General features: G+C 41.4%; 1 protein-coding gene across 3 annotated transcripts in view; it reads right to left on the reverse strand.

Moving 5' to 3' along the window:
* Nucleotides 1-27,174, reverse strand: part of plxna2 (plexin A2) — a 555,589-nt gene extending 528,415 nt beyond the window's left edge. For 2 of the 3 annotated variants that reach the window (XM_008116576.3, XM_062978633.1), the window contains exon 1: nucleotides 26,502-27,174. The gene's annotated coding sequence lies outside the window, so the exon portion shown is untranslated. The remainder of the gene's footprint in view (nucleotides 1-26,501) is intronic. The other variant, XM_062978634.1, reaches the window with a different exon arrangement.
* Nucleotides 27,175-27,499: the final 325 nt, after the last annotated feature.

Consider the following 27,499-nt stretch of genomic DNA (forward strand, 5'->3'; position numbering starts at 1 on the left):
AAGTAAACAATAATTTGAAGAAAGGCACAACTAGCTCCATGAACTCTAGCCCAACAGTAATTATATATGCCACATCATGCCCATTGAGACCCTTTGAGACTCGTCTGAGAAACCAGACTGAAATTTCAGCCTTAATTCTCATATAGAACTCCCACTTCAAAAACATCTGCCTTCAATTGACATGTTGATAAGTTCCATTCAGATTGACCTGGAAAGAGAACCGCATAATTTTGAAGTCGATATTGTATTTAGACAAACTTCTGAATAGTAGGATATGAAAGAGATTCTGAAGTGCTCTTTTTTCTCATGCACCTTTCTCCGTATAACTGTGAAGTTAGCCAGTTTTCAGAAACGTTAAAGCAACTTTTATATCTCACTGTTGTGGGGAAGATAATGTAAAAATACATCCAGGAGTGCTTCCTGTTGAGGTTTTTACTGTGCCACAATAGCACTTAGTTCATGTGTGCTTGTGAGAGATCTAGGTGATACTGTCATCAGTTTGTAGCTCTCCAATGTATTCTCATTGTTTCTTCCATCTCTTTTTTTCTTACTAGAAAAAGCTTGTTGTGGAATATAAACAGAAGAGGAACTCGATGCTGAAATGTCATGGTGAAGAGCCTTTTGCTTTCAAGTAATTCAAGTCCCTGGATCCAATCACATATGAAATTAAGAAACATTGACACAATTTTGAACTTGGTATACACCCATTCATAATGATGCATTCATTACTATTCTGGTTTAAAATTAAAAAAATGTCCTCTAACATGGAAATCTGTAGCTGTTAATCCAGGATAGCTGGGTGTAGATGGTGAGGAAGGTATAAATTATATGGAAGCCAAACTGAGGTTTCTAGAGTAACAGCTTCTGTGTTGTTTCTTGACAGAAATCAGTCATTGGATCACTTTTCTATTATTTGCTCATCACATGTTTCTGCTATATCTGGGTTAGGAGAAATGAAAACCTCCATATATTGTAGAACTGCCACCCACCAGCCTTAGCCAGAATAGGGTAGGTCTTAGAGGTGCTGTAATTTAGTATGTTTTATTTGATTCTATCAGGTCCAGGTGAAATATTTTACTTTTTATAAGGAGGAGCCTTTTATTAGAGAAATGGGCTAGAGAAAAAGCAACACACCTTCTGCTTCAGTCATGGAGAGCTCCCAAATTTAGAACAGACATTACTGTAACAGATGGAACAATGATTTGATTTAATACAAAGCTGCCCCTGTCTCTGTCTCATAGACACATTGCAAGAGAAAATACTATTTAAATTAGTACAACTGGTGCACAGAAGCATGCAGAAATGTAAAATGTATGCTCTTTTTCTCAAGCACTCAAACACATACATGCTAGTATACTGCATTGGCTTTCAATTATATCAAGCTTTATTTCTGATATGTTAGGGTTTAAAATTGTGTTCAACAGTACAATATATCAGGGCAGATGTTGGATCTTGACTACTGAGTCACAGTCTACACAACTGCTGGTAGCATACATAGCAGGTTTATTAACATTGTTATATATAGCTTTCTTACAGGGCTTAAATATAGCCAGCAATGAGTTTTCTTCTAGGCCAATAAAAAAGAGGAAGGGAGAAATCTGAGGGATGGGCTATATTTAAGGGAATAAATCTCAATTAATGAACACAGTATGAATAACACTTGAGACATAATTTGGGCCATATTATCTCCACATGATAAGTTTCTCTTTGTGTGTATGTACCTTGGCATTCTCTTGAATTTCATAGGGTCCTTTTAGGCAACTAATACTCAATACCATATCTTAAAAGAATCCCAAACTCACTTCTAATATTCTCCGTAAACACCCTTTGACAGCTCCGGTAGTTGGTGGCAATATATTAGGACCTAAACAGACACAAAGTGTAGAATAACCTTTCTCAAGGTCATATAGAGAATCCATACCAAAAATTGACTTCAAATGAATTGAATTAAAGACTCTGGTGTCAAAGTTCAGCACACTAGCAGCAGGTCTGCTATAAAACACAGCACCGAAGCTGATCCAAAAGAAGATTTGTTTTCTCCCAGCTGTATACTAGAAAAAGTAGTGACAGCAGATAAGCCCGCCTAGCACCAAATTAAATGGCTCCCCAGGCACCCCATTAAAAAAAACTCCAGCCCTTGGCCGTGCCAGCTCTTTAAAAGAGAGCGATGTTCGTTATCTTGAATGCTCCCCATGGTGGCTACACAGAAGCAACAGTGCTTTTACCTAAGCAAACTAGGAAATTGTGCATTTGTTTAAATTAAGTTCTAAAACTCCAACTTCCCAACTGCGCAACAATAGATTTCACTCTACTGCCTGCATTGATATGATTAGGCACAGCCACAGCAAAAGCCTGCACATACAAAAGTCTTGAAAATTTCCCTCCTTAGTTACTGGATAAATAATTCTATTCCAGGTGTGAGATTATCTTTGGAGCTTGTGAACAGTAAGCACCAAGCAAAATCAACTGAAATGCAAGCTCTTGCTGTCAGCATGCTAACTTTTTCCTATTCCCAAGAAGAGAAGAATGGTGTAGCACCAATGATAGGAGGAGGAAGTACTCACCAGAGGTCAGGGAAGCAGATTCACACACATATGGCTGAGGTCCATATAAATAAGTATATCATGGTTGAACTTGAAAAACTATACTTCAATTAGAATTGGGTTTTCTTTTCCTAATCTGAATACTGTATAATATTGCAAACCATGTAGGCATGCTTTGTATGCCTAGTAACCAGGCATGGGCAAACCTTTTTGCTCTGGGGTTTCATGGCAGACCTGACCAGGAGGGCTGGGCTAGGATGAAGTTTGAGCCAAGAGGGAGTTTGGGGTGGGCCCAGGAGGAAGCGGGGTTGGGGGTTGGGCAGGCCTGAGAGGAAGTGAGGTTGGAGGTAGGGGAGGCCTGGGAGGAGGCGGGATTGAGGTGGAGCAGGGGTGGGGTGAGCCCAGGAAGGGGTGGGGCAGGGGGCTGAAGGGGCAGGAGAGGTGGGATCAGATCACCCTCTGGCTTTCCTCCCAGCATAAGGATGGAGCTGCACAGAGAGGCTTTGGAGCTTCCTCAGCTCCAGTCTGCCTCTCCCTTCTGCCAGCATGAGGACGGGACCTTGCTTCATCCTAACACCAGGAGAAGGGAGAGGCAGGCAGCGGGTGAGGGGGCTTTGGAACTCCCTTGGCCCTCACCTGCCTCCTTCCCAGGCCAGGCTTCTTCCAGCATCTTGATGGAGCCATGGCTCTCCTGATGCCAGAAAAAAGGGAGAAGCAAGCAGCAGGTGAGGTGCCTGCCTCCTTCCCGTGGCCTGGCTTCAGGACAGGGCTGCTCACCCCATCCTAATGCTGGGAGGAGGGCCCGAGGAAGGCACACAGCAGGCTGAGAGCACTCCAGAGGGCTCCCAGCCGCCACATGTCTTCCTCTCTCATTTTTTGGCATAAGGACATGGCGAGCTGCTGCATCCTCATGCCCAGAGGATGGGGAAAATTTGGAGGGCTGGCCATAAGTGTCCAAGGGCCCTATCCAGCCCACAGGCCTTTGTCCATGCCTGCTATAAACCATTATACATGCAAACTAGTTAGTATGGCCGAAAATCCTTTTGGACAATGCAAACAACAACATACAGTCGAGTCTCACTTATCCAACATAAACGGGCTGGTAGAATGTTGGATAAGCGAATATGTTGGATAATAAGGAGGCATTAAGGAAAAGCCTATTAAACATCAAATTAAGTTATGATTTTACAAATGAAGCACCAAAACATCATGTTAGACAACAAATTTGGCAGAAAAAGTAGTTCAATATGCAGTAATGCTATGTAGTAATTACTGTATTTATGAATTTAGCACCAAAATCTCACGATATATTGAACACATTGACTACAAAAATGTGTTGGATAATCCAGAACGTTGGATAAGCGAGTGTTGGATAAGTGAGACTCTACTGTAGTATGAAAAATCAAAATGCAAGATTTAAAATAACGTACTGAGATTTATTTGGTTACATTTTGGGGTATTAGTTCAAAGGAATGAAGCATCTCATATAAATATAAGAAATCAGGATTGGATCCTATGTAGTTCTGAATCCATCCACGATCAGGCATTATTGGGTAAACTGAGTGATGTCATTATGTTCTTTGAGGCTGTTTTGCTTTTAAGGTTCAGAAATAAAACTCACTACATTTTTTAATCAGAGAACACCTTTGGTCACACCAGAGGACTTAGAGAATTCTGGATATAATATTTTAATCAAATCCATGAAGAATCAAATCTGCAAAAGTCAAACCTGAAAATGTAGAGGACTGGCTATCAAAAGTTCCAGCCTCAGAGAAACTTTGATTAGCCTCACACAGCACAAAAATATGTTGGATCTCAATGCAGTTACTTTGTTGCTGCTAACAGATTTGAAATTTTATTGCTTATATTTTACTATTCTTTGTCTCTGGTCTCCTATGGCCAAAATGGTGAGTGGCCTCTGCCAACACTGCCATCACAGAACTAAGATCTGAAAGAAAATGTAGGCTCATGACTGAACACTAGCACTTTTCTTCTCCTGTATACTTTTGAACATTTTTGCCTAATGAAAAAGCCAGTGAAGCTTTGAATGATGTATTTTATGTTGGCCCAATAAATGTATTATTTTTTGGGCCGATGGATTTTGGATTATGGATTTTGAAATATTGTTGAATTTTGCTACATGGCCAACATGGCTGTCCTTGAATACATATGCTAAAAATAAGTGTTGTATGATGAGCCTCAAAACTCCCCCATGGAATTATCATCCACTTCAGTGAGACACTTAACCATGTGTAATTTGTATAAACAGTCCAGAGAGCCGATTATGTATATTTTGTACAAAAATGAAAAACAGGAGATGTTGTTCATGTATTAATAGCTTACCTTTTGAAAGACTAAGTATTTCAAGCATGGTCTAGGCAGCAAGTACATCAAAATATGCTTGTAAATGCAGCATGCTCCTAAAGATGCTTAAAATGTGTTCAAAAATAGCCTATAAATGGAAATCTGTATCTCTTTATGATGTGTATCTGCTCTGTGAGATTTGTCTTTTATGTGAATCTAAAGAATCCATCCATCTCCAGAATGGACCGTCTAGATTTTATCCACAATGCAGGTCCTTTATGCAGAATTGGCATGCTCCTTGTCCAGACACCTGGAGTCTACCAATGAAGTAAATTCTCAGATAAGAAGGAATGCCATTCATTGTGCCATAACATTAGATTAAATCATCTATTAAAGTGATTTTTTTTTTTTCGTGTCAGGAGCAACCTGAGTCACTTCAGGTTTGAGAGAATTGGGCATCTGCAAGGACGCTGCCCAGGGGACGGCTGGATGTTTTGATGTTTTTACCATCCTTGTGGGAGGCTTCTCTCATGTCCCCGCATGGAGCTGGAGCTGATAGAGGGAGCTCATCCGCGCTCTCCCTGGGTGGCATTCGAACCTAGCAGCCTTCAGGTCAGCAACCCAACCTTCAAGTCTCAAGGTTTTAATCCACTATGCCACCAGAGGCGATGTAATCATACTATTTTTACATTTTTGATTCTTGTCTTTTCAGCTGGTTCATTCTGCCCTTCGTCATGGGTGCCTGAGTAGAACCAGGTGGGAATGCATATAGCCTGGGGAATATAGGTGCTTTGTGCTCAGATCAAGGATAATAGCAAAAACCCTGGTTCAAGTGTGTTTTCTGTATCCTTCTGCTGAGCAGCAGAAGACTGAAGAGCATCTCTTCATCTCTCAGCAGAGCATAACATGACCTCTTCAGCAGTTATTTAATGTAAATGCCTACCTGGGAAAGTGACTCCTTCCCACTCGGTTCTCCTCACCCCCGCTTTTTGATTTTCAGAGCAGTGGCAGATCACTGATTAATTCAAGCTTCTTTAATAACCTCTCTGTTTAGATGAAGCAAGCTGTCTTGTTTTCTTTATTCTTAACACTGACTCTTGCTTCTTTGCTAAGGATGTTTCTGTCATTTAAAAACCATTTTCTCTCCCTAGTCTTGCTAACTGTGCAAGGAGAGCTGCTGATGAGAGTTCCACGTGACTATAGTGGCAATGAGACATATGCTGGATGCATAAAGGGAGAGGGCCAGACAGGGTAATCATATAATGAGGCCGTTAAACTTCATTCAGCTCTGAAAGGCTAGGGCTTCTTGCAATGGCATCTTATTGTTCCCCTCTTCCCAGATTTTGCTTTATTGCTGAGATATTGGTCTGTATCTACAAAAATACAGTAGCTGAGCTTCCTTTCTTATCTAATATTTTTGTAACACTATAGCAATCTAGATCTATATTAGTGACCATCTTGCACCTTCAGATTAACAGATGTGAGACATCCAGGATGGCTCCTAACACTTCTATTCTATAGCTATTCTATCCTACTCTCTGTAATGTATGTTTTATCAGAAGAAGAAATGAGAGAGAAAATGATGTGCAAACATGGGAGGATTACAAATGATTTCAAAAGATACTAGGTAATTGAGCAATATAAGCATCATCTATCCATATCCTAACCAGGTTGACATAGTTATGGTCTATTTCAGCTTCAGTTCCACATCAACCACTATTGTTCCACATCACCCACTATAGCTGTGCTTTGGAAACACACTGTTTTGGGATTACAACTCATTGATTTCCCCAGCCACTGCAGCTATTGAACATGCTATCTGGTGGATCCTGATAAATGTGGTCCAAAGAGGTAATGTTCCCAATCTCCAATTAAATGCTTGCAGAGGATGTTGAACTTCCTGGGATTGAAGAGGATATTTTGGGTTCATGAAAATTAATTTTGACACAAGAGGCTCCAAACATGGAGAAAATAGTATCTATCAACACTCCCTACAGATCAGTTTTTGACATTTCAAAGCTAAACATTTTTTGTAAAATAAAGATTTTTTTGACCCCTGGAAGATCCAGGAGACTACAAAAAAGGCCCTGCAAGCTTCATGTGGTCTGCATGCCTCAATTGGGCCACCCTGATCTAAACAAGTCCAGAACACCAAGGAATTATCTTTGTTAAGAAGAGCATATTCACTAAGTACAACAAATGACAACAGCACTTCTTCATAGATAAGGTGGCATATCTGCTGCAGCAATGCATTATGGGACTGAATAGGAGCCGGGAGAATGATTCAGTGAAAATGACTAGGAAATATGCTTGAAAAGTGATGTTAAAATATCTATTTTAAATAAATACCTCAAATAAATTAAACCTTTTGAAAAACTAATCTGAGATAATTTTCATTTGCTTTGTCTTAAGCAAACGTTGGGCAACCCTTATGCAATTACCTTCACCCAACATGCCATTAGCAAGGAATTATGGGAGCTGAAGTTCCAATACATTTGCAAGAGAAGGGCAACATCTCCTCACCCTTTCCTTAGACAATGGCAGAACTTAGGTTTAGTTTTAATGGTTGCTAGTATATTCCACATCTGCAGGACACTAAATACACTTCAGATCAAACTTTAGTGAAGCTGTCCAAGGTAGTTCTGGGAAAACAGTAGAGCACGTTGAATCATGCCTTTAAGATTCAAATTAAATTCTGGATTTGGCTGATCCACCCTATCCCCAGTGGAAGCACTGCTGACCGCATAGGACATTTGTTACTTACATCTCTCCTACTTGGTCATAGCTTTTATCCCTATGACTTCTATACTGTTCACTATTCCTAGAACACCTCTTTTTATTAATTAAGCTACTTTTCCCTCCATATGCCAAGGCCACATTCTGACTTGGTTGATGATATTAGTGCATACATGCAAATAACATGTTATGTCAGCAACCACTGGTATAAGCAATTTTGCTAAGCTGAAGTTTACAGAACTATGCCTTTGGATTCTTTACATGTCTGTAAATTGTAACAATAGGTAAACAAAATGCATACAAATCATAATAATATGCATGATTATCCTAGGAATATATATATATATATATATATATATATATATATATTCTGCAGTAAGTAAAAGACAAATGAGCACATTCTGTAACAGCATTTAACTGCTAGCATACTAATCTTAGTCCTGTTTTCTTCCCATTTGGTTTAATACAGGGGTCTATGACCTTTCCTTTTTGCATTATTTTTTCTGCTCTGGATATTGTCCCTTGACACAAGCACTCCATTTCTATCTGGTAGAAACAGAGTGTTCCTGATTCCAATGCAGAAAGAAGGAAATATAATTTGGGAGTACCTACCATGACAAAATTGAAACTCAAAATGCAAAAAAAAATTGACTTCTTTTTGTATCAATCAGCATTTTTACCAGTTAAAAGTGCAAAATAGCTTTATATAAAACATTGACTTAACTTAGGATTTAACTTAAGGCTAACCAGCGTTGGACTATGACTCTGGAGACCAGGGTTTGAATCCTTTGGTCAGGGATGAAACTCACTCTTTTAGCTTCAGAGGAAGACAATGGCAAACCTCTTCTGAAGGAATCTTGCCAAGAAAACCCAGTGGTAGGTTCACTTTAGATGAGTCATAGATTGGAAAGGACTTAAATATACACAACAAGAAAACAGAATGGGGAAAAGATTGGATTATCTTTACATGGATAATGAACCCTTAACTCCCTTTGCCTGAATATAATATAATATTATATTTTACTCCTATGCATGATCATCCCTACTGTTAGGCAGAGAAAGGCAGGTGCTGAGGGACAAGCTAACAGAGGAGATCTATGTATGCCATAGAATTTATGGTGCACTTCACTAACCCACTGCCCTCGAGAGGGATGTTGTGGTACCTCCTATATCAGAGTATGATTCAGCTATTGATGCAATTGGCTTATGTACATGGGGTTGGGAATAAATAGCATTTCCTCCTGGGTAAAATAAATTAGAGGAACCGGGGGATGAAATAAAAAGTTAATCCTGCTCTTATAACATTTTTCCTTGGGAAGGAGTGTTACATTGAAAGCCAAATCTGGCTTTCAGGCCAGACCCTGAGCAGGTCCATGGTTCCCTATAATGGCATTGTGTTGGCATTTTAGCTCCATTCTTTCTAATCTTTTGTCAATTTCTAAGTTGCTTTGGACGGTACAGCATCTGAGTCACTTCCTTCCTACATCCAGCCCTAGAAACTCAATCCAGTAACTCCCTGGAATGAAGATAAATCTTTCAGAGCTCACATATTTGTACTGGGGGCCGTTCTTCACAAGGACACAGGAAAACCTGCCTCGTTCCAAAATTCCTAGAACACTTTCCCCTTCCTGTTGCTGAATCAGAAGTAGCTTGCTTTTTCAGCCTGAAGCAGACCATATTACAGAGTTTCTCTAGCAAGAGTATCGTTGCTGGAATATAGGGTGAGGGAAATGTATATTCCACCATTCCCCAAAATAACAGTGATAGTGATATTCTCAGAACCAGTATCTGATATATGTTTGAAGATCCCTCATGTTTCATGCAGACCCGGCCAGGCATTCAGTAATTTCAATCTATATGTGTCAAACATTATTCTCAGTCTGGCCTTGTTGGAAAAAAAATAAGTAAATAAATGTTAAATAGGGAAACAAACTGAGGCATGAGAAAATTAACATGATATCCTATTTAGCACAAAGTAACTAGATTATGAGGAAACATTGCTTTCGCTGTTGTTTACAGCTGGTGATGTTCAGCAAAGAATAAAAAAGAGTCAATAACTATGACCACATCTATGAGTATTCAGCTAATTTTCCTATTATATTTTTCATCATTAAAAAATGTAAACAAACAGTGGAAGTAACTAATGTCAGGCATGTTAGAGGATGTTTGTTTTCAAACATACAGTCATTTGCTGGCTAAATTAATGATGTAAAAACATCTTAATCTACCGTGCATAATTGCTACAAAGAAAGTGGCTGACACAAAACCTGCCTGGAAGCCACACATTTTGAGCTCATGAATCCTAGCCTCTAATCCAGAGGGAGGAAATCGTACAGCCTCCAGCTATAGTGGGGACTACAATCCTCAGCATTCATTCACCATTGGATATGCTGGCTAGGATTGTTGTCATCCCATACAATAACATCCAGAGGACAATGTGATTTGTGCTCCAGATTTAATCCCTGAGCTATGGCTATCCAGTAGTAATGGAAATTTGTTCTGCATATGCCCAGACTAACTAGGAATGCTGGAAATAGAAATAGTTTGTGAGCTTTATAGAAGCTAAGGAGATACTGTATTGCTGTAGGTATTGCACCAGTTTCAACACCTCTATAGCAGCAGAGCAACCAGCCACAGGTGGAGCTCATCATAGTCTGAATGGGAGCCAACTGTGTTTTCCATCTACAGTATATTTGTATAGCAAGTCACAGTACTTGAGGTGACTGAAGAGCCAAAAGCTCTAATCCAGAGTCTTTCTGCTATGTTTCTGCTATGACAGGAAAGGTGTCTGTGAAGACCTCTCGGGTTTCTTTGCTATTGGTTTTAGTCTTTCCAACATTTCCCTCTCATTGAGGCAAACAGCTAGGAATCAACAGATCAAGGGTTGATGCACATGAAGCCTTTTTGCTGAAATGAGGTGGCTTAAAATCTTGCAGGCCCAAGACATCCCTTAAATGGCGCAACATGTCACTTTGTAACTCTAGAGTCTACCATTTTCATCAAAAGAATGACCAAAACATCCTGTACTTCCTCAGCTATTCAACCCCCTAGAAACTTCCCAGAAATCAAATTCCAACATGAAGCCATACCTTTTGACCCAAAAATCCTTCACTGTAAATTCAGAGGCTATACTATGATTTTTCTGACAGGAGGGGGCAATATGTAGCCCTCCAGATGTAGATTAGTGGATGATAACGCCTATAATCCTTTACCATTAGTGATGTAGAATGTGGACTATGGGAGCTGCAGGCTAACAACATCTCGAGGGCCATTGTTGACCAGTTGATCTAAAGAGCCACAGGTCTCACCATTCCCACACTCCCCAATGTCCTTACATGTCCCAACTCTGAGCCTTTACAAAATAGATTATGGCATTAAACCCTGTTTCAATATCTCTTCACATATAAAGAATACAAGAGGGAAAAAATCACTGTGGAGAACACAGAGTGATTTTTTAAAATTATTTTCTCCTTGGATTTCCAGTTCAAACTTTGGTCAGTGGGGCAGAAACTACAGTAAGGAAATAAACAGAAATAACGAAGAAGACACTTAACTTCCCCTTCACTTTTTTTTGTGTGTGTGTCCATGACCTACAATAGATATTTTAAATAGTAATTCCCAACAATGAGTTGGGATTCCATTAGTGAGTGGAAAGTGGGGTGCTTGGCACTAAGGGAATTATAGTCACTATACAATAGCTGCAGTTGTATGAATATGTACCAGCGACAAGTGCATTCAGCCCTCTGCAATATCAAGCTCCCTGGATGTGTTTGCTTTACCCTGAAAAGCAATCACACAAGTCATTGGCTTAGCAAAAGAATAAAATCACTCTTTATTGTAGAAAATATATTGTGATAGACAAAACTAGGTATTTCTTTCCACTTTCCTAGCTAAAGGGGAGGTGCTGGAGGTCCTGCTTGCTGGCAGCATCTCAGGTAGAAGCAAAGATATCCTATCACTAATGCCTAGCACAGGGAAATCAACAATTCTAAAAGTGCTGGTGAAAATTGGAAGGAAGGTCAACTTAGGTCAGAGAAGGGAAATGGCATTCCAAGAAATCCAAGGTCTCTTTATTGTTCCCAGTGGACTTCATGCACCTTCAGTGCAAGATGATTTGCACCTTGTCATTTACAACAGACACAATTTGATTCAATACTTCACCTGCACGAGAAATATTATTTATTATACTTCATGTGGGTTTTTTTCTTTTGCTTCAGAGATCTCAGGCATGGTTCTCAAATTGTGGGCTCCCAGGGCAGTTTTCTTTTCCAAGAAATGACCAGATGAATATTTGTTATATCTGTACTAACCCAAGAGCATCATCTGCCCTTCAACTCTTTCCTGGGGTTCCTTTTTTCTGTTCTCTGTTGCAAGTTTATAGATGTGGCTGTTTCTGAAAAATGTTCCTGCTGATTTGTTCTCAAGCAATCAACATTTCAAAAGCACCAGAAGAGATTTCCCCAAATGTGGCTACTTAAAATGAGTAAGAGCTAAATGATAAAGAGCTCTTCCACAGGGGAATACAACAATAACAACAAACAACAACAGAGGGTTATTTGAAAGTTGGTTTCTACAAAAGTGCAGATGGGTTTTTTTAGAGATGAACTTGAGAAAAGGAGACATAAAAAAAGAAAGCTAAACTAGTCTGTTTAGAAAACCAGCCGCAATGAAACTCATTCACAAAAATCAATCTGGATTTCTGAAGGGTTTCTTGCCCCTTTTTTGTCAAGATGAAAGAGGCATTTCTTTCTCATCATCTCTCTCTCTCTCTTTCTAGAACAAACAACAAAACAGGCTTCCACGTCCTTAAAAAGCAGTTGTCGTAACATCTTCCAAGGAATTGATTCAAATGCTTTCTAACCTGGGCTGCCAGAATTTGTGACCACCTCCAAGTTAGAGAATTTATTTGGTGGAACTGATGCACTAGAATTGCCCATGCCCTGTGATTTCTATGCTTTGAAAAGCTGCATTGCACAAGCCTTTCTATCAGAACATTATTACACAGAGGGCAGCCAAGCACATAAGAACTCCTAGGCTGCTCCTTAACTGGGTTGCAGAGAATTTCCATATACTTCTCCATTGTTACACAGCTAAAACTGATACCAACAGACCCTAACATGTATTAGCATAGCCACATTGCATTACCATGCCAGCTGAGGAATCTCCAGATTCCTAGAGGCTTACAGGTTGCTTCTGGTTTAAGGCTAACGAGTTACAAAAAGATGTAAATTTAGTCCCAGTTTTTGGAAAAATTACTTTTTAGACTATGATGATTGAAACCCCTTGGCCACTGTAGCCATATGATAAAGACTTCTTCGCAAGCCATATCTGTGATATCGACATGACTAAAGTACAGTATGACTTCTGTGTCTGGGACAATACATTCCCAGACTTTGCATGTATACATGAAACCATGGTTATTAGTCAACCCTGATGAAATGAAGGAACTCTGATGCAAGAACACCACAGAATTTTGCTCAAAGGCTAGAAAACGTCTAGAGAGAGCATATTTTGGCAGATGTGAATAAATGTGAAACCATAAATATCTGCCCTGTGGATATGGGGATCATACTGTGCATAATAAATAAATTTTGTTGCCTGGTCTCTTTCCAATGAAGAATCTGGTAATAAGAATGGGTATGTGGGTATATGAGGAAAGGGCAGGAGTAATGTGCAAATATCAATGAGTCATCTAGAGGTTGAAGTATACCCAACTCTGTGTGGTCATTGCTTTTTGGAGATTTCCTCTTATGGTGGAATGGTGGGAATATATGTGGAGATGCTAACCTTTTGGCAAATCATATACCTGACCTGTGGAAAGCAGATTTTGTTTGGTAGATCTAGTTGACCTGATCTCAGTTTCAGATCCAGTGCATCCAACTGCAGCTGTGATCAGATCAATAGAGTTAGGCCCTTTCTACACTGCCATATAATAGATTATCAAATCAGATAATCCACATTATCTGCTTTGAACGGGATTATATGAGTCTACACTGCCATGTAATACAGTTCAAAGTAGATAATGTATATGGCAGTGTAAAAGGGGCCTTACTAATCTTATCTTCCAAGGCTCAAGATTCAGTGGGAAAATAGTAGAACTTACAGATATTTATATTCTTCCTCTGTATGTCTCATTCAAGATGGCACTCACATTGTCTATTCACCTGTGCCTTGGCTGAACATGGATGGAAGGAAAGATTTTAAATCTTTGGAGGAACCTCCATTTTCCAGCTGAGAACCTACTGAATGAAGAGGCAAGGTATGTTTCTATTGAGTTTCATAGGCTCCCTGATGACAAAAAGGGGAACTGACCTGTAGCAAAATATATAGTTCTCCAGCAAGCATGAAAACTTCTCCTTGAAGCATTTGTTCCTGAAGAGATCATACCTGGAAATAACCTGAATAAAGTATTCCAAGAGTCAGTGTTTTATAGGGACCTGATATTTCTGAACAAACCAGCAGTAGTCAGCTACCCTGAGAGGTTCTTCATGCAGAACAGTCTGTGACTACAAAACTTCAAACTGTTCTCTAGAAGTTTCCTGTTGTGCTAAACTTCCTGAAAGCTGGTAAAGAGCAGCGAGAGCTTGACCATTTTATGCTGATAAATGGCTATAATGGCAGAAACATAAAAAACTCTCTTCCAAACAACAGATAAGAACTGCAAGGTAATGTTATGGCTAAAAAATAATGGTTGGAAAATTGTTGATTTAAATCTAACCCCAAATTCACCAGGTGGTCTTAAGCAAGCTCACAAACCACAATGTCAATAAAATGATAGCTGGGTTTTTTGAGGGGCTCAATGAGATAATGATGATGACAGCTTACATCAGACTGTTGCCAAGACTCTTTATAAGGGATCAAATGTTTGGAATCATAGGAGGATATAGTCTAGGATGGGGATGGTGAAATACCATGGTTCAAGAGCAAGAAACTACAGCATCTAAGCAAACATTGTGAAATTGTCTAGATAATGTAACACAGAAAGTCTGCACCAGAGAAGAGTGGCCTGTATCCCATGTTAGTCTAGCAGTGCTCAGCCAGAATAACACTTTTTGCAAATCTCAGCACTACTACAGAGATTTCTCAGTTCTTCACAACAGTGTTCTGCGGCACATGGTGGTGGAGAAACCATCCCTTTTAGAGGATTTTGTCCAATAGTCTTTTTTCACATTGACCAATCAGATGCCCCAGGAGAAAGCCCACAAGCAGGACATATAAGCTGTAATACATTCTTGCTCATGTTCACCAGCAATGAGTACTGAGTAACATATTGCTTCTGGTACTGGTGGTAATATATGGCAATGCGACTCAAAGTGATGAGACCTGGACTGGTGCCAACCCTCAAGCCACCAGCTGCTGGTGAATCTAGGTATGAAAGAATCAGTTATAATTGGTGGTCACAAATATGGTGTCATCCTGTGACACACTGGAAAAAGCAATTGCTGGTCCCCCATATGAAATAGCCTGAGAAACAGCCATCATTAATAACCAGTAGCCACCAAGAGCCTTATCTTCCATGAATCTGTCTGTCTCTCATCTTGATAAAAGGTTCTCTGTGTTCCTTAATATTCTTCACTTCTCAGTCTCTGTTCCACTTCTTTGATCTGCTATGCCTGAAATATCCATCAGCTCTCATATTTCTATTTATATATCTGTTCTTTCTGCCCAACAATCCACAGTTACTTTTTTGAAAAAAAATCACATTAAATGTTACTGTGGAAATTATACCTTCTGAATAGTTATCCAAATCCAGTGTATATTTCTGCTTTGGTCTGATCTCAAACCACCTTATTCTCAGCCATGTTTCTATAACACTTTTGTGTTTTGTCTGAAAAAAAAACCCACTGTGGAATTACAGAGAGCTAATGCGAAGGGTTAGAGCACTGGAATGGGACTGGGGAAATTCTGATTCTTGTCCTCACTGAGCTATGAAAGTCAGTGGACGATCTTTGGTCACTCACTTTCTTTCAGCCTGACCTACCCCAAAACAATTATCGTGAGATGGACAATAGTCATATATGCTACTTTCAGCTTACAGATGAAATTCAGATTTCAAATACAACAAATAAATGCATGTAACAATCTACATCTTTTAACTATCACTACATGACATCTGAACCTGTATAAAATGTTCAGGACTCTGGAGCCATGCACACTGAATCTAATACTAGGGCAATCTTTTGTAGACTAAAGTTGAAATATTTGCTGCAAAAACAGGAGAGGGGGGGAAACCCAAAAACACTATCACAAAATTGCAGAGATTTTCCTAAAGCCAACTTCTCTTAACATGATAACCTCAAGAACTCAGCTGCCTTCATCCAGCTAGAAAGCCCAGGCCGCTTTGCTCCTTTGCTGTGAAACGGCTGGTCTTTGAGGCTGACGGAAAATATGCTTATCTCACACTTGCCCAGTCTCACAATCACTTCGGGCAACTCGGAAGGAGACTTGCCTTTCCTGTTGAGCTGTTTGGCTTTGAAAATCACAGGAGTCACATGCAAAATTTGGAACTTTTCTTCCCACCACCCACCCACCGGGGAAATTGGTGCCTAGAGAATGAATTGTCCTTTGGGCAGGAGGGGTTGTGCACTCTCTTTCTTCTTTTCCCTCTCCCTCCCTCCTCTTCATACTCACTCACACTCTGGGCACACCAATTGTTCAATTAGGAAGCAACTGAAAAAGAAGCAGCAGCAGCAGGAGGAGGAGGAGGTGAGAGGTCACTGTAATATTTACCCAGATGTCACCTTTCACTTTCTTTTGAAACAGAGGAAGTTACTTCAAAGCAGCAGAAGGACTGTGATGCATAGTACTGCCTGTCTCCATGAGGGAAGGCAGGCTTATGCTAATACAACAGAGAGCTTTCCTGCTTTGGTTTCAATCAGCAGCACAAACTCTGGTAGAAGTGACAGAAGTGAGGCCTTTGGGAACACAACGTTATAACATTGAGACAGAGCAGAAGCACAGAAAATGCCACCTCAGGGTAGGTTGCAGGATTTCCACAGAACAGAGTCAGAAAGAGCAGGTGTGAGACATGTAGGAGGAATTTAGAGTCAAAGGAAGCTGGCAGAGGAAGAATTCTATATGCATGTCCAGCCCTATCTTTAGGTAGAACTGCCTCCAGCTATAGATTTTGGATGTCATGAAAAGATAGTAATTTGTTATGTACTTTTTTTTTCATTGTATTTTTTTCTCTGCAAAAGAGGGGAAGAGGCACATGTAGGGTTTTCTATTTCACATATAATAATAGGTAGCTTGGCATGATTGAACTGAAGGGAGAGAGATATTTGCTGCTTTGGATTAGAGTGGCCTGTTGAATATGACGGATCTGAAACAGTGATCTGTTTAATAACTGTGTAAGCTAAAAAAAAAGACATAATGGACAACCTCAGGAAAACTGGCCAGAAAACACAAAGAAAAGGAATATTTCCTGGATGCCATGTTAAGGGTAGTATGGGTCTGCCTGGACCTACAGGAATACCCTGTCATCCTGAGGTTTAAATAATGGTTTTCCAGCAAGGGGGGGGGGGGGTTTCTTAGCGGGGGGTTGGACTAGATGGCCCATGAGGTCTCTTCCAACTCTACTATTCTATGATTCTAGGTTTATTAATTTATTCCTTCAAACTATTAAATCAAACAATAGGCTTCTGACACACTCAACCTGTTTCAAATTGAGATTTAAAACCCAACTTGTTAATTTTGAAATGCAATAATTCAATAATAAAACTATAAATGCGGATCCATTTCTTTCTATAGATATGTCCAAGACAAGCAAAAGCTTACATATAAGTTTCACCTGAATCCTCTTCTAAAATCATCACTATTATCCTTATCACTATCATTGATTCAACACTGAATTGTTCCACCTTTGATAATAAATACACAGATTATGCTTCCTCCCTCCTTATGTCTGCATAAACAGCATTGACATTTGTAGTAATGGGAGTTTTTGTGTTCATCTGAAGACCTTTCTCTACAAATATTAATGTTGACATCTGCAGACATTAGGGAAGGGGATAAGTGTGCCAGGCAACTTACCATGAACAGCAAATTGAGTTACCCCTTTCTACTTTTAACAACACTTGGAGAAAGGTCTGGCCCTCTACAGGAGAAACTAGAAGAGTGTCATCAGAAGTAGTACCCTCAGATTTGCAATTGTCCTCATTGGTGTATCCTAGCAGATTCAATAGAAAGTAGTCAGGTGATAGATGTTTATTTACCAGTAAGCGAGGTAGAATGGGTAAAGCAGTCATCCTTAACCTGACAGTCTAGGTGTTTAGGACTACAACTCCCACTACCTTGACAATGTCAGCTGAGGCTGATGGGAACTATGGTCTAAAACGTAATGCTGTTGGTTGGCAAAGGCAACCATAGAAAAACAGCAGCTGCCCACGATTTACAATATAAAAGGCACAACACAAACAAGGGAGCGTAGGAGGAATATGACATGGAACAAGATAGAGGAGGTAAACAGTTTAGCTCCCAAGTTCTCATTTGTTTCAGCCGCAATCATGTCCAGTAATTTAAATTACTTTGGGCACCTGGTTTATCTTCAAGTAACAAGTGCCATAGATTTTTATATTCCCTTATCTGAAGACATGCCATTATGTCAGTATTGTAAAGCTACAGCCAATGTTAATTTTATTTGGAGACAATCTCTTAAAACAAATGGTACTTGTTAACTACCAGAAACTTAAGTCCCATTGATTTTAATGGGTTTACTAATTAGGTGTAACCTATTAACCTATTCTAGCCATTCAGTTCCCACAGTGGTTAATACCACATTAATAATAATGGGGATGGGGATATTGCACTCCATGATATCTCAGCAGGAGGTAGAATTCTAAAAGGTCTCCATGCAATTGTATTAAACAGAGCGAGAATGCTTAGATTCAGTATTTTGGAATGCCATTTGAGACTCATTACACAAACCCTGTTGCCACAAAATAGTCGCAGGCCCCTTGGTGACTGATCAGTACAGATAATACAGTTAGAGCCATCAATCAGTAAACATAGTGATGGCCCAAGGCATTTTGCTCCCTGAAACAGAGGGTCAGATGCCATGAACTTTATTTGTGGAACTCAAAAGAAAAACCCAAAAGTTCCCATAACTGATCCATTCTCTACTCTAATACTCCCATCCCAAAACAAAATATTGTGATGCAGAAATATTTTCTGTGCAGAATATTGTTTCCTGAGCAGAAAATGCTTTTTTCCATATGCACAGTTTCCAATGGCTTTTTAGGGCCCTTCCTCACAGCCATATAACCCAGAATATCAAGGCAGAAAAATCCCACAATATCTGTTTTGAACTGTGTTATCTGGGTCCACGCTGATATATATTCCACTTCAAAGCAGATAATGTAGGATTTTATTCAGCTGTGTGGAAGGGGCCATAGGACCTCATCAGAGCGGGGGAATTTAGCATCTCATGATGCTTTCGCATCATGTAATGCATGGAGCTCCATGCCCACCATTACATGACATTGTGTGACCTTTGGCAGAGGCCCTGCCCTTAACAGCGTCAGTGGACACTTTGCCCGCAACACGGGAAGCTTCCCGTGCTTGCTGGGAGGGCAACACTTCCCCCATGTGATGAGGAAAGCATTGCCAAGAGGAAGCTGTGTGTGGACCAACGGATTTGCCCTGCTGACACTCTCTTTTCTCAGCAAAGCGAGACACTTCGCTTGGCCTTCACTGAAACATGGAAGAGCTTTTCAGTGTTTAGCATTCACTATACTTTTTGGTGCCCATTCACTTTGGACTGCTTCCTTGAGCAGGGTCATGAGTATATGTCGCTGTTTTCTGTGGAACTTTGAGGTTCTTCAGCCTAGCGTATTTATTCCTAATTGCAAAACTGGTTCTACTATGACTCTTGGCAGAGCTGGTAGGGGAATTCTGGGAACTTTACTCTCCAAGCATTAACATTTCCAAGTTCTGGCTCCCACCAGCAGAGCATTCTAATGCTTTATGAAAATGGTCAATTGCAATAGCTCAACAAGCCCTTATGGACATACTAAACAAAGCCCCATTTCTTTTCCAACTGTAGCGTGCCAGCATATTGGCCAGCAGGCACATCATTTGCTTCTTCTCTCTCTTGGAAATGTCTCTGTGTGAGTGCACTGGAGTGATGGCTTGTCTGACTGAGCTTACTATCACTCTGATCTGGCATATATATATATATATATATATATATATATATATATATATATATATTCTAATGCCTTTTATCTCTAGCTCTTAATGTAATTTTAGCCACAGCAAAGCAGGATTACATGTTTATAACACAATACATGTATCTCTCTTTTCATATTTTCATCCTTCTTCCTCCGTTCCAGCTACCTCACTCCCCAGTTCAATTTCTACCCAAAGAAAAGCAGAGATTAAACACAGAAACACAAGCTGGGCTAGATCAGATCAGAATAAGGGAAAGCCAACTTTTCCCCAGCACCCCTTCATTGGCATGCACTCCCCTGCAGAGATGCCAGTGGCAGCCTTATTTGTCAACATAGTAAAGCTGTGCTGTATTCTGCCAGCCAGTGAAGCACAGAGATGGGACAAAATTCAAGCAAAACAGCAAGAGGCGGACAAGGCACAAGGTTAGATTTTATTGGATTAGAAACACAAAGAGAAACCTCTACTGACCTTGCTTTGCCAGGTTGATGTATTTGTAGATTTCTTAACCCTCCTGATATAATTTTACCACCACCTGTGAGCATGTTTATAGCTAAATTTTGGTAACAGCAGGAAGACCACAAGATGAGACCACGCTGGAAATATTCCAAGAGTAGGACTTTTCCCCCAGACAGAGAAAAAGATCTACGGTCAATCCGCCCATGTTTATCTAGGCCTCAAATACTACTTATTGCCATCTTGCACAGTTCTCAGCTAGGACTGCACAAAACAGCAGGAATTTTTTTAATACAAGTGCATGAATATCCACACTCATATACTAACAAACATACACCGTGCGTCTTGAGGGATGTCACCACCTCAGGAACAATCTATAGCAGAGTTTGAAAAGGGTTTCCTCAAACTCCACTCTTCAGTATATCCATTCTGATCTGCCAAAGCCCCCCTCTAGTGGGGAAAGACTGCACTGCAAATTTCCATACCCATCCACATGAAAAAGGAAAAGATGAAAGTCAGTAAAAAGCCTTTAGGTGTCTTGAGCATGCAAAGGAGGGTTTGACACACAGATTTCAATGAACAAATTGCTATATATAAATTCCATGGCGTTCTTAATCAGTGGCTCTGTTTCTGCCAAGTTTTAGGATCCTCAGCACCCTGAAGGTTCTTAGTTGGGCTTTATGTCCAAATTATATCAAAGGGCAGGTGGTTTGCAAACCTTGCAGAAACCATATGTTCCAGGGTGTGAAACTTCTTTTAAATCAAGAAAGGTCACTGCCCTCTCCTATGCACGCACAAAAGGACTGGTTATTAAGGCCACCATTAAACCTTCTGGATCCAAAAAATGATGTCAGAAGAATCTTAAATAATTGGTTTGCTCTACTTGTCATTCACATAACAGTGGCCTCAAAGCAAAATGAACATGCTGGCCATAGCCCACAGCATTCTGCCTCTTACCACTTCTTTCTATCAGTAGGTGTATTCTAAGATTGTACATGAGAGACAACAAGTCTGGGCTTTCACTACACAGATTGGAAACTGAGATACCAACAGGGCTGAATCATTACACCTGGCTTGACAGAAAACAAAACTGGGAGGTTTCATCTATAAATCAGCACCATTTCTTGTTATCATCATACTTCAGAAGCTGTGTGTGTGTGTCTGCATGACTTCAAGTTGTCTGTTGACTTGTGGTGACCCTATGAATTTTTCATCAGGTTTCCTTAGGCAAGGAATACTCAGAGGGGGTGTTGTCAGTTCTTTGCTCTGAAATATAGCCTCCAGCACCTGGTATTTGTTGGCCGTCTGCCATTCAAATACTATGCAGGGATAACTCTGCTTAGCTTCCAAAATCTGGTACCTTTTTATGCTGGGTTTTCTTTAGAATGACACACCAATCTTCTCCAGCCTGAAACCTTTCTGAACTGTTGGGCAACAACTCCTGTCATGACCATTGGCAAAGCTGGCTAGAAAAAATCTATGGGGGCATCAGATTGGGGGAGATGGCTTTAGGAAGTAATTCATACCCGACCAGGACAATATTTTGCCTACACCCTTATGTCTGTTTGATTTTTGCCACATTTTTATCTCACCTTTCTTCCAGTGAGTGCAAAGTGCAGACCCATTTCTCTCCATCTTTCATCACAACAGCAACCATGTGCAATAGTTCAGCTTTGAAGAAGATGAGAATGACTAGCCCAAGATTACTTGGTGAGCTTCATGATTGAGCTGGGATTTGAACCCCAGATCTTCCAAATGCTAGAGCCCAATGCTCTAACAACTCCACCACACTGCTACCACGGTTGAAAGTAATCATTGCTGAAGCTTGAAAGATATCTTCTTTAATGATGAAACCTCCTTTCTTTCCCTTGCTTCACCCATTTAGGCTTTCACAGAGACGGAATTCATGTCATATGAATGTATGGTAGGAGGAGATAAAACCTTATCTAGATGAAAAAGGGTATCCTGACCAATAAAAGAATGCTTAGCTGAGGTATGCAGTGAAGCTAATCTTGATCAAGGGCTGCTATCAATAGGTTAGGCTACTATCAATATTGAGAAAAAACTTAAGAAACTACACTTCTTTCTACTTCAGCATTCTCTTGCTTTTGTAAGCTCTGTGGCCTGCAAGCCAAGTTGGTTAAGAGATTAACACTCTGAAAACCACATTTACTCTAATTAGCCATGAAATCTTTGTAACTAAGTGAAAAAATGTTTCCCTTGAGGGAGTTTTGTCCATTCACCACCATTTGGATTGGATTGAAGAGTGGGATGGGGGATGAAGAAGGGGGAATACCAAGAGGGACCAAAAGAAAGAAAGAAGGTTCCGATCTAATGAATTAATAGCAGAATGCCTGAGGGTGAAAGCAGAAGTCTGCTGCGGAAGACAAGCATCTGAAATGGAAGAAAAGGGGTGGGCAAACAGTGTGTCTATGGGGGTCTCTTTTGTGGATTTCTCCCCTCTCCCCTCACCCCTCAGTCAAATGGACAGTTGTGAATTATTTCTAGTTAACAGACTGTAACACAATGCATGGGTCTTGGTGATTTGAGTAGTCGCTTGGCTAGCAGTTCCTGGTTTTCCCATTTGTAGTGATGGACAGAAGTACATTGTACCCCCTGGCAATGCATGTAGACAGCTGTATGCAGCTAGAGAGAGACAGCTGGGGGGGGGGGAAGAGTGTCAGAAAGAAGGGCCCCATGTTGGATTGTTTAAATATTATTTTACTGAGGGTGAATGGTGGGAAGAAGATGGCAAAGCAAAGGGGGATGGAGCGAGAACCTCACCACAACTTAGAGCCATAAATATTTCATGTCAGCAGGAATAAGGACGATTATATTCCTGCCAGTGCCTTTCTTGTGTATTTTAAACGTGTCACCGCCTTCAACTCTCTCTCCCTCTGTTTGTGTGTTTCTTGTAACATGCCCATGAAATAAAGATTAGCTGAATAATCAGGATTGTTTGGAAATGGGAAAAGGCTCTGTTTCTCAAAAGCCTGCTGGCTCAGGTTGGGCAGAGAGTGGAGCTTTTCCTTACTATTGTTGTTTTTCTTGTAAAAGAGTAATAAAATGTTCTAGGAACAGAGCAGAAAGAATTACAGTTGTTTAAAAGTTGATGGATGGTCAAGCAGACACATTTGTGATAGCAAAGCTGGAAGAGCAATGGAATTAAGACACATATAATGTCAGGGATGCTGCCTAAATGCCTTAAAGGTTCCAGATCCTGTCTGATCTTGGAAGCTAAGTAGGGTGATCCCTGGTTAGTACTTAAATGGGACACTGCTAATGAATACCAGGTGTTATGGGTTATATTCCAGAGGAATGAAATGGCAAAATTATCTCTGAGTACTCCTTGCTCAAGAAACCCTTATTCATGGGGTTGCCATAAATCAACAGGCAACTTGAATATACATACACAAATCCAGGACAAGACTGGAAACACAGTGAAACTGAAAATAACAAAGTAACAATTTACACTGTCTCTAGTGAAGCCTGGCTTAATTTTAATTGTTTCAGAGAAAGTCTGCTTTTGAACAACTGCAAAAGTGGGCAAAGTCTGACATGATACATAAGCACTAGTTATGGATACCTAGGAAGATTTTTTTACCCACATTCATCATTCTTCTTGGAGTGCTGGTATATTATGGGAAGCTCTGACAGAACATGTACAGACCTCCTCATTGCCTTTGAGTATTTTATGTTGGCATTCTAATAGCCTTAGAATTCTTTCCAACATCTGTCAACCTAAGTCTTAAATATTACCATGGAACATTGGATATACCAACCTCCTAAGAGAAGAAAGTAAACAAATGTGCAATTCAATTTAAAGTTTTTACTACTCCTTTCAGCATTGTGACTCTTAGAATAAAACAGACCTCTTTGAAAGACTCTGTGGCCCATTCGCTTGTAAACATTGTTTCCTTGAGCTATATTGTCCCATGCTGCATGAAATTTGCTGAACACACATAAAGAGCCAAAGGAAGATGATGGCATTTATTTGATGCTCTCAGGGTGTTTGGGATGTTGAGTTTTGTTCCTTGCTTTCTTTGCTCCTAGAAAGTTCAGATTCTTCAATTGAGGAGAGGAGCTGACTACAGAGTTAACAAAGAAGCATCACCAGCAAGGGAGGGGGGAGAGGAGAAATAACTCACTTTTGTGGAATCTGTTCAGATTCTAAAACAGTATCTGTAACATGTTCCCACAGCAAACAAAAAAAGACTATCTGTAAGTTTGGCTGGGATGGGGGGAAACTCTACAAATCTGTATTTGAATGATATGGGCAATAAAGAGTAAATAGAATGACTTCATCTTTTTGTAGTGAAGATTGCATAGAGTTAAGAAAGGTGTTTACTAAGTGCTATATATTCCATCTCAAAAACCAAACTCTGTACTGAACTTCTATCTTTAGCTAGCTGCTTTCATTTAGTCATCTCATTTATATTGTAAAGGAACAACACCTTTACTGAGCCAGAGGTTCACAGAAGGAATGAGGAGCTCACCATGGGGAATATAAAGGGAAATAATTGCTTAGGATATCAATACTCTGGCTTTGAATGGGCAATTGCTCTCTATAAAATATAGTAATCATAGTCTGTCCAGAGTGGAGAAGTAGGTCATTTACTTCACTTGGTCAGACAGTGTCATCCAGCTGATAAGAGCTCATAAAGTACAATCAGGCAGAGCTGCTAGACTGGTCCATTTCATTGACGACTTACATAAATCCTGCAGAAATGCTAGGAAACAAACATAGGTGTATGTGCAGACATGCATGTGTACAACACACAAACATATAGCAGCCTTGTTTAGTATCTTCTTTTGATCACATGCTAACCTCACTCAACACAATGAGATATCCTTTTCCCCTGGCTATAATATGAGTTTGTTTCCTATCAATCCATGAGGTTTTGTCTAATGTCACTGTGTGCTGAAATATGAGCACTTAACTATCCATAAACTCCAGAAACTTTGGGAGCACTCAAGGCTTGTTCTGGAGAAGTATACCATATCAGACTGACCAAACAAGGGTGCTAAGTAACCCATCTGTTTGCCATGCAGCAGATAGGAAATGTAAAGGATGGGCTCATTTATGCAGTGTGCATATACACACCTTGGGAGGCAGGTGCTTTGTGCATCACTTAATGGTGTGCTGTCATGTGCCTTCAAGTCAATTCCAGCTCATGGAGACTTCTCTTAAGGTTTTCTTAGATAGAGTGTTCTCAGCACTTTACCCCAGCCCTGGCCCTATATTCTGCTTTTTGCACAAGACCATGCCCAACCCTCTCTAATTCTGATTATCCCTACCATATTCCTGGTTACTGTGGTTTGGTTTTGATACATTTCAATGATGTTTTATACCCTGTTGCTTTAATTGCATTTGTTACTATGTTTTAAACTGCATTTTTACTTGGTAATCTTGTTGTATGCTTGGGCTTGGTCCCATATGTAAGATGCCTCAAGTCCCTTCGGGGAGATGGTGGAGGGGTATAAAAATAAAGTTGTTGTTGTTGTTATTATTATTATTTCTTGGCAAGGTTTATTCAAGGCAGGCTTGTCATTGTCTTTCTCTGAGGTTTCCCGGTTTGCAGTATAGATTGATTCCCTCCCTGGAAAGATACTCTTGAGCCCAGGAAGGATGCTTTCAGAGGCATGTCTCATCAGCAGTTGAAAACTCTACAAGAGCAAGGAGGCTCTCTCGATGGGAACTCCCCCTTCCTCCCTTCGGAACCTGTTTGCTTCCTGTAATGCACTTGCCTTCCCCAAGTGCTGAGCAGGTTATCAGCGACAAGCAAAGCATCCCATTAAATGAGGAATGGGGATGGGAGGTACCGAAAGAAATCCTTCACCTGGAAGGGGGTGAAACCTTTCTCTGCAGCTGCAAAGAACCTCTGGGGAGTCTTGTCCCCGCTGAAAGGACGGGCTCCGAAGGGACACGTGTTTCCAGAAAGACAAACCTAATCTGGGGCTTCTCTGAAAGGCTGATGGAAGCTCCACGGTGAAGCAGCGGACCCAATTCCAGAAGGAGAAGAGCCCGGAGAGGGCAGGTGGGGACAGCATGGCAAGCACCCCCACCACAAATACGACACAGGCATATCTCTGTCAAATGGGGATGTAGACATCCCAAGAGCGTTGGGAGGCAAAGCGCCACGAAGGTGGACTAGAGCAAGATGGGTGGGAGCGCGGCATCACCTCCTAAACACCCGCCCACCCCTCGCCAGTTTGAGCTGGGCATTCGGGTGCGGAGGGAGCCCGGCTGGGCGGAAGGCACGGCCACCCCTTTGCCCGGCGTCGGCCACTTACCCGCGCTCCGGAGCGGCTCCCGCCTCTTCTTTTGGGGGGCACCCAGCTTCCTCCCCACGCTGCCTCCTCCTCCTCCTCTTCGGAATTAGGGAGCGGTAATCCACACTGAGTCCGGATTCATGGAAACCCACAGCTGGGCACGTATCTGTATTCCGAAAGTGGTTCCGGCTGACTCTCCTGCCGGGAGATGGGCAGACGCTTCTCTCTCTTGCCCACCTCGGGCGGGGAGTGGGCTCTGCCTGCCTGCCTGCCGCCTGGCACCCGCGCTTTCCCGGCAGCCTCGCCTGGGTTCGCCTTCACGCCGCCGCTGGCTTCATGGCTGGGGAGCTGCCTCTGCCTCCCTCCCTCCCTCCCCGCTCGCCCTCCCTCCCTCCCTCTCTCCCTCCTTCCCTCCGCTTCACACACACGGGCAGACACGCGCACTCCGCTGCCCAGCCTTGGTGCCAGGGCCGCTGCCTGCCTGGTGTGCGCTCCTCGCTCGGCTCCAGGCTGGCACTGCGCTCATCGCTTTCCCCATCAGCGGCAGCGGCGGCTTCGGCGAAAGCCAGCCTCCTCCTATTACCGTGGATCTCATTAACATACAGTCACAGGGGGTTAACCCTTCCCCAGCCGGCGCCTCAAATCCCAGGCCTTGCCCAATTTGCTGCAGTCTCTTCCTCCCCCCCCCTTTTCTCTCCAGGCGACGTCAGAGCAAAGCGAAATCACAAAATTGGGGGTGGGGGGGGGGGGGTGGGCTTGTCGGCTGAGTCGGGAAGGGGAAAAGAAAGGGGCAGGCACAGGTTTAAAAATAGATCCGGCGGCGTTTGGGTCTGGGGAGGGGGCAAGGGAAAGGGAGCCACCCACTCACCCAGGGACAAGAGCGCAGCTCTCTCCGAAAGGTGCCTGCCTGGCTTTCTTCGCTTGCTTCGCGATAAAACACACTCACAGGGAAAAGAATTCGGGATCAGGGAGGAAGGAAGAGTGTGGGCCGCCCAGTGTGTGTCTGTGTGATGGAAGGG

This window comes from Anolis carolinensis, chromosome 4, assembly GCF_035594765.1.
Source record: "Anolis carolinensis isolate JA03-04 chromosome 4, rAnoCar3.1.pri, whole genome shotgun sequence".
In the NCBI taxonomy this organism is placed as follows: Eukaryota; Metazoa; Chordata; class Lepidosauria; order Squamata; family Dactyloidae; genus Anolis; species Anolis carolinensis.